This window comes from Micropterus salmoides, unplaced genomic scaffold (genome assembly GCF_014851395.1).
Source record: "Micropterus salmoides isolate LMB-PRFRI ecotype aquatic unplaced genomic scaffold, ASM1485139v1 Ms_hic_scaffold_2665, whole genome shotgun sequence".
NCBI classification, from domain to species: domain Eukaryota; kingdom Metazoa; phylum Chordata; class Actinopteri; order Centrarchiformes; family Centrarchidae; genus Micropterus; species Micropterus salmoides.
This window is the reverse complement of record NW_024041890.1, coordinates 2,087-14,690: the sequence shown is the minus strand read 5'-3', so window position 1 is coordinate 14,690 and position 12,604 is coordinate 2,087. Positions and strand designations below refer to the sequence as shown.

The window sequence follows — 12,604 nt, the reverse complement described above, 5'->3', positions numbered from 1 at the left end:
GAGCACTGACTTTTATATACTTGTACATACTACACAATCAGTCAATATACAACTTTTAAAGAGTTATGTGTTCAGTTTCCTTGTCTGTCACCACTTCCTGTTTTGTTTCAGTTACTTATCTTGTGTCTCATTTCAGGTCTTTGTCTGCCGTCCCTCCATGTGTGATTACCTGTCCCCGCCCTAATGTGCTGCACCTGTGTCTCATTGTCTTCCCTCCCTTAGTTTATAAACCCACCTTCCCTTGAGGTCTTTGCCAGATGTTTCCGTGACGGCGTTCCTGCCTTATTCCTTGTGTTATTCCTGCATAGTCAGAGAGTTTGACCGTAGCCTTGTGTTTTGGATACCTTTTCCTGAACTGTAGCATCCTGCAATAAAGTTATTGCTCATTTTATTGGAGTTGTGCTCTGTGAGTTCATTTCCTGAGAAAGCCTGACACCTATATTCATATCTTAATAATAAAAAGAGGATCAAAGAGATGTTCGAAACATTTTGAAAATCAGTGCATAGGAGATGGAGCGTCGAGTGAGCTCAGTGGTCGAGGTGATGTAATCATCTCCCATAAATCATACAGCGCAGGTCAATGGGACCCTCGACTCCGTTCAAGGCCTACATTTCCATTTTAATTTTCTGCTCAGTGGAGTTGATGTATGCAGGGACACAGTGAGTAACCAGGCTCTTCACTCCCTTCCATTCATTATTAAATGACGATGACCTTTCTTTTGGAAAACTACATGAGGAGACAGGAAAGTATGCGTACACTCAGTGACACCAGACATTTCCCATCCAATGAAGAGACATGCCAAATGTCATGTAGGGTGAGATTTAAAATTCATTTCTTCAAGGTTTACTCATTGTGGTTTGGAAATCACTTGTGTGTTTACCTGCTCAAAGTCTTTGCTTACCTCTAAATGAAGACCTAAAGGACCATTACCAGTGGTTTTGCTTGTTAAACTGGATCACCACAATGCATTGGTTGTGTGTTAGTGCAGAGGAGCATAATAAAAAACAGATACTCAGCAGTAAATTGGGATTTTCATCTGTGTGTCATCTTTGATAGGTGTGGAGTTGTGCGACTGTAAATTTCACATCAACAAAATGCAAGCTTGTGCCAAGGACATTGCTTTATACGTTCTGTTGTGAGGTTCTTGAGGCATGGCAAAGTAGGGAGAACAGATATGAAAGTAACACAAAGTGAGCATGTACAGCACGTAACACAGGAGTTATTGATGGGACGCTAGTAACAGATGTTTCTTCATTTTCCCTACAGCAACAACAAGTGTTTCTACTCTTAAACCACTGCACCTACAGTTTCCCAGACCAAGGATGACGAATGTCTTGTGTGTGAGAGGGAGACTTTCAGCTCATCCTTGCTTGGGAAAGTGTGGGTGCAATGAGTCTTTGGTCTGCACTGTTACCATGAAGCATGTACGAAGGCCACAGAGCACTATAACTGTGACAGTGAATTAAAAAAGAGAATTGATGTTAGTAATACAGAAAATGGAAGGTGTTATTTTTACACTGTCATACTGTAAGAATGTTCAGGTTTATACTATTGTTGTCACAGTTTGCTTCTCAGTCCCTCTCTTCAACCACGCCGTTTCATCCCCGGGCCTCTGTATTGCTCTCTGGGAGCACTGGGTAATAGAAAAGCCAGTGGCCGAACTTAGAAGGGTGTTGTGGGCTACTCGACCCAGAGAAGTTGTTTGGACCAGGAGGATGGGTTTCAGGAGGCGAGGCAGTGCAGGGCTTTCTCCATATCTTGGTTCATACATTCTGCTTGACAATCGTTTGAGGGTGGAATCCTGATAACAAACTCACCAAATGCTTCTTCCGCCACCAAAGACCGATTTAAGAATGAAAAGGGAGGTGAGCGCAGTGAGGTGGGCTTCCACAGAGCTGTACTTCATGATGAACCTGTTGGCAAACCCCAGGAAACGTTGACACCCCTTACATGTCAAGGGAGTGAGCCACTTCATGACTGTCCTGGTTCCTGGGAGTCCATCCGGATACTGATGATGAAACCCAGGAACGACACCTCTTCTTCTCCTGGAGCCTCTGGAGCACTTTCCACGTGTGTCGCACATGCTCCTGTTTGGATTTTGAGAAGATGAGGATATCATCCAAAAATGCATCATTAACTACACCAGGGGAATTGGTGAGTTCAAACAGCCTGACCAAGTACTCATAGTGACCGCAGTGGGGGAGTTGAAAGCAGATGCGTGCTAGATGGTAGGCCTACGCATTTCTGAGGACGACTTTATACACGGCAGTAAACACACCTTTATTTTAAGTACACATACAAATAAAATTCAGATTGTCCCTCTAAAACTTCATTGTGAATACATCTCACATTTACATGGTAAAACAAACACTGATGTGGCCAATAACATGACTCAGATAAGACAAAATAACAGCTGACAATTTGCATTTAAATGTGTATGTTTGACTGTTCCACTCAGTACGGTTGTTCACCAGTGGGTCCGAATGTCACCAGGGAGCTGAAGTTCAAGATAAAGAAGTGTGTAATCTCAGTGACGTTAGAATATTAGACATCCATGACTAATGCTATTGCAATATTTACCACAGTGTATTTGCTGTACCATGCCACAGTCTGTTCGAGCTGATATGTGTTTGTGACGTGATATAGGACAGACATGAAATTGCAAACCAGACACCTTTTTCACATTTTGCTGCCTTCTACACCCGTTAAAAGAGAATACGTGTCTGAGTATTCTTTTGAAATAATCATATTTAATACATGATTCACCTCTGGCTCCCCCTGTCTAGGTGATCTGAACAGATTTTGCATTCATTTACACATTGATGAGGAAAAGTTAATGACATATCTGTAGTGGCTCGAGGTTGAGTGAGTGTTAATATAAACATGACAGCAAGCGTACTGACATACAAATGTGTGCTAATGAATGCATCGCTCAGTGTAATAACTGTCTTAATTAGCATGTTTAGTTTAACAAAACATGTGGTCAGAGTCAAGTCTTTTGTTTTAAATACGGCTGAGGTTGATATTTTTTTCCAAATCTGCATGTTTTCCTGCAGCCTCAAGAAGATACTGCACCTAAACTGTGCTATTTATTTATTTTCTTTCAAGTGCAGTTGCTTTTTTATTCTCTCTATTATAGATATTGTTTTCATCTTTATTGACCAATTTCAGACTGGTCAGTAATTTAAAGAGATGTTTACATTTTCACATTGCCTGCTGAGATACAGTGCTTGGAGGAAACAACATTTTGAAGAAGTGCTGAAACATATCTGCCATCTTGTGGTAACTAATGTTAAGTACAGGAACAATGTTACCGAGAGCTGCTGCCTGCCTCATTAATAATACTCAAAAAGGAAACATTCAAAGTTAAAGCTTAACTTTGAACTAGGTAATCCATCACAGCATGACCTGATGATGTCCTGTTATGATCTATTTCAATCCATCTTAAATAGTCAGTTCAGCCACAAAGAACATGTAGTTTACGATAATATATTACTTTATCAATCACTTGTAGAGAAAATTCACATTGGCACAGCAGTACAGAGGAATGAAACAACAAGGAACAAAATACAATAAAAGTACTGTATGATCAGTTACTATTCTATGAGTAATAAATATATTTACACTATATACACACAACATACACTCACATAATAACATTGTGTGCAGAGATAGATGTGATATGGGATGTTGTATGAGTTGCTCAAAGCATTGAAAAATGCAATGTGTCTCATCAGAAACAGTGTTAGCACCTCAGGACCAAACCTTGGACAGTTTTAATATAAACTATTATTTGCATTTAAAAAAAGAATTATGGGCCAAATGCCGACAGAGATGTTTGGCTTTAGGGCTATAGTTGGGTGTTGAAGAGAAAGTTTCCCTTTGTACTGGTAATTGTAGGATGAACCTCCAGGAAATTACTGAAATGTCCCTCAATTGATGACTGATGCTACAATTGAGTGATAAATCTCTACATGGACATCAAATTAGCTCCTGTCAAATTGTCTCTGAAGGCTAAGATCTATTTGAATTTGTTTGTTGAAATAAATAGCCTTTTGTAAAATAAACAGTATTTGTTATGGCCACTTGTTAACAGCCTTAAATAAGAAGTGAGGGTTAGGAAATGATTTTTAATCCATCCATCCATCCATTGTCAATCACTTATCCTGTAGTACAGGAGGGGCTGGAGCCAATCCCAGCTGACATGGGGCGAAAGGCGGGGTACACCCTGGACAGGTCGCCAGTCCTGATTTTTAATGTAATTTGATTAATTTATTTTAATTATTATAAAGGACTGCTTCCATTCCACATGCCTATACTCATAATTAATATAAGTTTTTAATTCTCTACTACTATTCAGTTTGACACTTCTGTCACACTGTAGCCTACATATCTAAATGTTTAGATTTGTGTATATATTGCTATATTCTACTTACTAATTTTCTATATTTATTTCTTAATATCTTGATATGAAAAGTAAGCAGCCTGAATTTCCTCTCGGGGATCAATAAAGTATTTCTGATTCTGACACAAAGCCATGAATCTCCTCACTGACACGGTAGGTGGCGGCATGAACCTTTAAAGTTAGTTTGCGACTCGCCAACAAACACAGAGAAGAAGAAGAAGAATTAACCCACTCCCATTGGTTTAGTATGATTACGTCAGCGCGCACTTGTTTGAATGACGGAAGATGCGGAAGAGGCGTAAATGTAAAGTAAATAGAAGCTGCGGTGAAACCATCTGCTGTTTTGCAGTTTCAGAAAACTACCAACAATTGGTAACCGACCTCTCCGCATCTTTACTTTTAAAAGTCTGCTAACAGTAACATTCACAGCTAGAAGGTGGAAGTTAACGATAGCTTTTTAGCTGACGTTAAATTAACCGACCTCTAAAGTTGAAAAAGTTAATGTTACTTGGTTGCAGATATATTTAAGTACTTACTGGGCGTTAATGGGCCATTTGTGGAGGAACTGCATTATGAAATCTAGCTAATTTAGTGCCTGTCATTTCTGTTCCTTTTCGAGAGCGCTTTAAAAACACTGTTGAATATTAGGCAGTTTAATGTTATTTTAATAAATTAAAATGCTTGCTCGGTTAACTACTTCTATGCCGAATTTACCGCAATAACTTCAAGATTCATAAATGGTATTATTTATTTAATTTGAAGTTGTTTTTTTGTTAGAGACATTCTGTCATCTTTAAATTGCCCATTTTTTAAATTGAGATCCGCATCAACTTAATACTGTACTAACTGGAAGTCACTACTAACTCTAACGCCGTGCATATCGTTTTATTTCCTGCAGTGGGGTGAAACGATGGAGCAGGTAAGTCAACACTGACTAAAATAACATTAATATAGAGGCTTGTGTGGAGGGGAGGGGTTCAGAGAGATCATGTAGGAGTAAGTGGATCGCCTTTCATTCATTGAAGTGGCAGTTTCTCCGCAGCAGGAGCTGCAGAAACTTGATCACTTGTTGGTTTTGAAAGGAGGCACCCAAGATGCAATGATAACAACGATGCTCTTGCTAATTTTGCACGGAGTGGAGGACTTTTAAGAATGGACATGGACAGAGGGACAGCTCATTTTTTGCAATCAAGAAATAAGACATATGTTTATTTGTGGACCTGCAGGCAGTTCCAGGTAGAGCTCAGATGTCTTTACCAGGTTCAAACTGATGTGATGTTGTTCTGATGGGTTGTGTTTGTCTCTGTTGCAGCAGGAGCAAGTAGAGTGGGATGAAGTGAATAAACTTATGCAGCATCATGGTTTTAAGCCAGTGCATTTTGCAGATCCTTTAGAGAATAAGAGCCTTTCGGGTAAGAGTCAGTGCTTCTTATTCCTTGCCAAAATATCAATTTCTAAATAAGATCTAATTAAATTAATTGAAGGAAATAACTAATTTTCTTCTTTGTAGCATTTCTCGCTCAGTAGTTTATTCTTGTCTGCATACTGTACATTTGGCTTTGGGAAGCTTGAGTTTTATACTCATTAGTGAAGCCTCTCGGTCCCGTGACTCCTCATGTGTCCTTAGATTTGGTTCTGCTGGACAAGAAGTCAGCTGGTGAGATCAGGACGACTCTGAGGACGATGCTCACAGACTCTGAGAGAAGGCAGACCCTCATCCAGGAGCTCATCAAGGCTAACAACCAACTCAAGTAAGTCAAACAATGAGGCAGTCACTCATTCCCCTCAGATATGTTGATCTTTATACTAAGTACCAACCTCCTGGACCATCTGTTTCATTAATCACTGCCACCTTTTGCCCAAAACAGTGGCGTGTTCATTGGTGGTGAATGGAAAAAACGGCGGGGGTTAAAATGTAAGGTTTTTAGAGGGTTTGAATCTGCATGGATGTCGTGATGAAGGCATGCAGGCACCTTACTTCACTTTGTCTTCCATTCAGAGAAATAACCCAGACATTTTAATTGCAGCAGTGCAAGGCACATGTTAATAAGGCCTACAAACACTTACAGGATGTGACTGTACAGCTACTGGAAACATACATCTTTTATTGCTGATGTTCAGCTCACTCTTAAGGTCCTGGGAGATGATTGTGCCCAGGAAGCGGAACACATAGTAATGGGGGAGGGTGGGACTGAGCTCTTCCTGAAATCAGTAGGAATCATCTCCACTGTCTGCAGAGCATTGAGCTCCGGGTAGTTCTGGCTGCACCAGGTCACCAGATGGTCGATCTCCCACCTGTGGTCGGACCCATCCCCACCAGAGATGAGCCCAATGAGGGTGGTGTCATCTGCAAACTTCAGGAGCTTGACGGGCTGGTTACTGGAGTTGCAACTGAATGCAGCATTTTGGTGAACCAGTGCTTGTGTTCTGAGAGTCAGAGACACGTCTTCCCAGCTTCATGTGCTGCGTCCTGTCAGACAAGAAGTCAGCTGGGAGAGCTTGTCCAGCAGCAGAGCCGGGATGATGGTGTTGAAGGCTGAAATCCACAAACAGGATCCTGGCGTAGGTTCCTCTGGAGTCCAGGTGCTGGAGGATGAAGTGAAGGGCCACGTTAACTGCATCATCTTCAGACCTGTTGGCTCTGTTGATGAACTGCGATGGCTCTATAGTCGTTAAGTCCTGTGGTCCTTGTTTTTTTGAGTACGGGATGATGGTGGAGGATTTTAAACAGGCTGGCACATGGCATGTACCCAGTGAGATGTTGAAGAAGCCTTTGAATATCTGAGGCAGCTGATCGGCACAGTGCTTCAGGTTGGATGGAGGCCCCAGGTCCCTGCTCAGGGAGGTGATCGAGGGTCACGGGGGCTGGTGTCAGAACTGTCCTATTGTCTTTCAAAGCAATAGCAGGCCAGGTTGTTAATGGAGTGGGGGCCTTTAGGTTTCTAGTCTGGGGAAACTGAATTTTAACAACGTGCGCTAAAACACAGAGGCAGCCATCTGCAGCGCCATGTTGGCAATAGCAGTATGTAGACTCCATCATGTCCTCGTCCTGGAATGTATGAAACAATTCAAAGTGAAGTAAAACGGTGGAAGCACAGCTGAGGGAATGCTCCAGTGCATACATGCCTGCAGCATGGATTACTGCAGGTGTATCTATTTAATAATGGATATGTAGGTGTGTCGACCACCTGTCCTCCTGTCATCTAATCTCATCAGCATCAGATGAGTATCACAGAGATGCGCCTCCTGAGTGCTACAGCTCAGTGCAGGTATGAAGTGACGAAAGGGAAACCAGCTGACTGTATTACGGTCGTATTTCAGTCATTTAGTCAGATGAAATACTGTAGTTAGAAGCCTCTTGGGTTACATCACCATTAGTAAATCACATTATGTGCTCTTCAATTTGGCTCTTGTGAGTCCTCCGTATTCATGGAAGCACATTAGTAGATCTTGGGAGTACTCTTTTAAACTGCGTAATACCGACAGTTTGCACCGAATGTCTCATTTTGTCATATATTTGTTTATTTGACAGCAAAGTAACTGTAAATGAGACAGTTTTTCATCCATTGTCCTTGGCCAGTTTTTAAAATGGCAACCTAAAATAAAATGACTTATTACAGACAGATACGATGAATAATAAATAGTAACGACTAACTTGTTGCATTTTGAGAGTGAACCTTTTCTGTGTAGTGTGTTTAGAGAGGAGGTTCATGAGCACATGGGTCGAGCAGCTCAGCAGTCTCAGAGGGCCGCAGAGCTGGAGGGGCTGCTGGACGTGGTAAAGACCAGAGTCCAGGACCTTGAGGACCGCTACCTCGGCAAGGCTGTCCAGCAGCACAGCCACACCCAACAGCTGCAGCAGGAAAAACAAGAAGCACAGGTATGTCAACAGACTTACATGAAAGATAGATAGATATAGATATGATGCTCAGTTTGTACACACCGGATACATATATGATTCATTATTTTGGGAAATGTTATCTTTCTAGAAGCTGTGTCAGGTTCTGGAGGAGAAGCTGTCTAAACAGAGGGAGGAGGCAGCTCAGCTTCAGAGGAAACTTTATTTCACCGTCAAGAAGAAGAGCGACGATTGGCTCAACAGAGTCAGACTTTCCAGCGCATCTGCAACAAAGTCAGCCAGCAGAACTCCGCAGCAGACCAGCAGTAAGAACATGATATCTTCTCTTTGCTGGCTTGTAAAATATGAGCACATGGTGATTTTATCAAAGGTATTGATTCTTTTGTTAGTATTGGTTGCATTAGGCTATGGCAGCATGAAGTATGTGAGGCGTGGGGCTAGGAGAGTCGGACACAATGTTTGCAGAAATTGTACCTTAAGGTCCAATTACTCGCTTTTTCCCCAGCTTTCAAATGCATCATGCAGACTTCCTCAGACAGATGTCTGTGATTGAGTTGATTGCTACTTGTTTTCTGGTGCTTCTGTCTGCAGGGTGTTGGATGTGATTGACTTCTATGAAACTAAAATGACTCAGATGATGGATGAGCTCAGGTAAGCGTGCTTCTCAAACACTGGCTTCAGAGTAGAATATTATGAGGCTGTAGTGGCAGGTGGCGTAGTTCAGTGGACTGCTGCCTTTGTTGGCTCACTGTAGCCCAGATCAACCTGGCATTGTGTTTACGCTGGCTGCATCCTGTCAAGCACACTGTGTTAGTCACTAGTATGCTAGAGCAGTGATTCCCAGCCCAACAAGGGCAATAAATCTAAAAATAGCAAGATTACAACTGAGGCAGGAAGAAATAACAAAAATTTCTGAACAAAATCCGATTAACTTGTTTTTTTTGCTCTGCTAAGCTTTTTATTTTCACCCCAGATCTGTGAAAGGACGACCAGAAGGATCTCAAGTGGCTCATCAGACAAGAATCAAGAAGGCGTCCAGTAATGTTACTCCATCTTTCAAAACCATTCTGAAGGTACCGTGAGAAATGTTTATTTATTTTCAAAGTAGTTTCCCCTGAAGCCGCAGGTAACACTCTTGCGTTTCTTCAGGCGTACCAAGAACAGCAAAAGGAAAGCAAAGCTGAGATAGAAGAGCTAAAGAGGGAGACGGAGCGCCTGAAGCAAGAGTTGCAGACAAGGTGCGTGTTCATCCAGCTTGAAGCAAGTGCATGTGCCGGCGTATCAGTATTCATGCCGACTGTGTTCATCTGCGCAGGCCGACACTCAGAGAAGTGAAGATCTACAAACACAAGCTCCGCCGTTTGGAGGGGTTACACAAACAAAATAACACAAGGTAGGAACACCAGTGAGTGAAAGACTGCTGTAAATCTACTCGCTGTGCCCAAGATGTGAGGAGGGCAGCTATATCTGTGTATCAGATGCATGATGCCTTCAGGTGTGGTTGTGTTACCATGTAAATAAGAATACCACTTATTATTATGGCTTGGTTGTCATAGCTTTGAGTTTTGGAAGTTGTGACGTATTCCAGGTTTTTTTTTGTGGAGGTTTCTTTAAAAAAAATGTTTTAAAATTTATGCTTTCACTGTTTGTTTGTTTTTTTTTTTTTTGTCCAAGTTAAAAGAAAGGAAGATGGCCATTCACTGTATTTAATGTCAGAAATTTCAGAAACATAACTGTTTATTATTCCTATAGATTCTTAGTTCCTGAAACATAAATCTTTATTATTTTACATGCACTCTACCGGTCAAAAAAAATAACATTTTTAGATATAAAATTAACAATTAAATTAAGTATGTTTGTTCATTATTTCACTGTAGGATCAACTGACGACCAGCTGCTCTGCCCTCATTTATTTTAGTTTTTTAGTGGCAATATTGCACAAACAAAGCTTCTGAGAGTGTATTAACACAGGCTGTTCCAAGGTTGGGACATCAACTTTCAAGGCTTCATTTATTTCCACTGGTACAGAATAACTTGAAGTTGTTAACTCATTACTTTATTCCTGAAAATGGTATATATCTGAAATTTACTTTACCGTCTGTGGTTATTCTGAAATACTGCAGTTTGCTGCTTTCTAGTGTACAGGGTGCTCTCGTCTGCAACACTAAAACAATTAGCGCATATGAAACAAATGGCATTCGAAGTGTTAATGAAGGATATTTAAAGTGCCTATAAGCTGTGACAAGTAGATTTTGCTAAAGGGGTCGTAAGCCCAACCTGTTCTTAAGCTTTTTAAAGCACAGTGAACATATTTGCCGCACTGGGCAAGTGAATGAAGGGCCAAACTCTTTAACTATTGGATTGTAAGTGTCCAGGGACTGATTTAATCAGAAGCACCACCCATTTTTGCAGATTGCCTAAAGAAGACGACACAACTGAGACCAGTGAGAGCATCAGTGACCAAGCCAGGGAGGCCGGCCTGTGTGGCCATTATCACCATGTAAGCATACTGTTTGATTCCACAAGGAAGGTTTCCTGTCTTCTCTCTACTGGGGTTCAACCCTCATTTTCTAAAATATGATTTCCTAACTGAACACTTCTCCTACTTCTCCTGAATTCCAGCTGTTGAATGAGATCAGTGCTGTTGTGACCAATCCCAGCGCTCCGTTACGACTGCACAGACAGAAACCCTCTTCTGTTGGTTTGGAGCCGGCTGAGTTTCAGACTCTCCTCCCCTCTCTGGAAGTCTGGGCCCAGCAGCTCCACCTACTAAAGGTAAACGCCACTATCAGTATCTTCACCCCAGTCTAAGCGAGCTTCTTGCTGATCATTCAGAATGCGTCTCCAGATTTTCTACCTTTACCTTTCTTTTCATATGTGTATATTGGCAGGATCTGCAGCAGGGTTTAAACAAACTGAGTGACAGGCTGATGCCCTGGCAGCCGTCTCACGGTGGCTGTAACGCTGCGGAAGCTGTGAAGGTGGAGGACATGATGTTGCTGGTGGACACCATGCTGGAAAACGCCTCCACTGACAATGAGAAAGTAGGACACTACTTTGTTCTACTTGCTCAAGGTGTTGTTTAATACGTTCCATGGTGCTTTGATGGCCGTATGCACTTGCAGCAGCCTTTAAGACCTGCTGCAAGTGCCCCTTTTTATAGCTCTAATCAACCCAGATCCAGGACAAGCCAGGCAACGTACTGTATTTAAACGTGTTTTTAACTGTTAGGTGCTGAGGAGTCCCACTCGATACACTCTGGGCTCCATGGTGTCTCACTTCCAGAAGCTGTTTGACGTGACCTCCCTCAGCGGAGTGTACCCGCGTATGAACGAGGTCTACACCAGGCTGGGAGAGATGACCAACACCATGAGGAATCTCCGAGATGAGCTACAGCTAGGTAACCTTCAGCTGGAATCTGAGCCGGTCAGTGCTGGGTGTTTGCACAGCAGGAATGAAATGACTGAGTTGCTTCTTTGTGGTGTTGTGTCAGACAGCAGGGCTCCTTCTTCAGAGGTGGTGAACCAGGTGGCCAGACTTGTTTCCTCCACGGGTCACGCTGCTGGTTTCCATGATCTGCTGGCAGATGTTGACATCGACAGGTTCACATACACAGAAACCACACATATTATCTGGAATATCAAAGGCTTTTACTGCAGGGCTGAAGTTTTCTTTCTCTTTGCTTTTGTTTTCCAGCATCATCGTCAAAGTGAAGCAGCACGAGGAGTTCTTTCCTGCTTTCCATGCCCTCATTATGGACATTTTACAGACTCTGGGTAAGTATCAAACACTAATCTGAATATCATGTCATAAACAGGGCTTAATGTGAATCTTCATGTGGCTGAATCTTCTGCTTTGTGTTCAGGAGTGAGTCAGCTGGACGACATCCTTCCAGCTCTGCAGTCTTTGAAACAAACTGCCTAATGATACGCTGCTTTGTTAAATGTAATGTTTGTGGTTCGTTAGATTTTCGTTTTTAATAAAAGACTTTAAACTCTCCATATGCACAGTGTGTGATGTTGAAGTGTAGCCGGGTAAAATTCTTATGGTCTTCCCTGCCATAACCCCCAGCATGCATCTCTCAGAACTGCCGGGGAGAGACACGGCCCCTCCCCGACCCTGTTACTTCAGGAATGTCTCAGATGATCTGGGTACCGGCAACGGATGGGATTTGAACCCAGAGACGCCGCACCAATGGCACAGACAATCTCAACACGCCACCGAATACCCTTCACAATGGCGCCTTCTCTCTGGGCGCTTTTATCACTTCACATTAGGAGTTGCGCCTTAAAATTCACTGAGCCTTGATAAGGATCGAACCCACAACCTCTGAACTTCA

The 12,604-nt window shown here is 42.3% G+C and overlaps 1 pseudogene; it reads left to right on the top strand.

Annotated features, from left to right (window-relative positions):
- Positions 1–4,675: 4,675 nt before the first annotated feature.
- LOC119919319 lies at positions 4,676–12,267 on the top strand (annotated as a pseudogene).
- Positions 12,268–12,604: the final 337 nt, after the last annotated feature.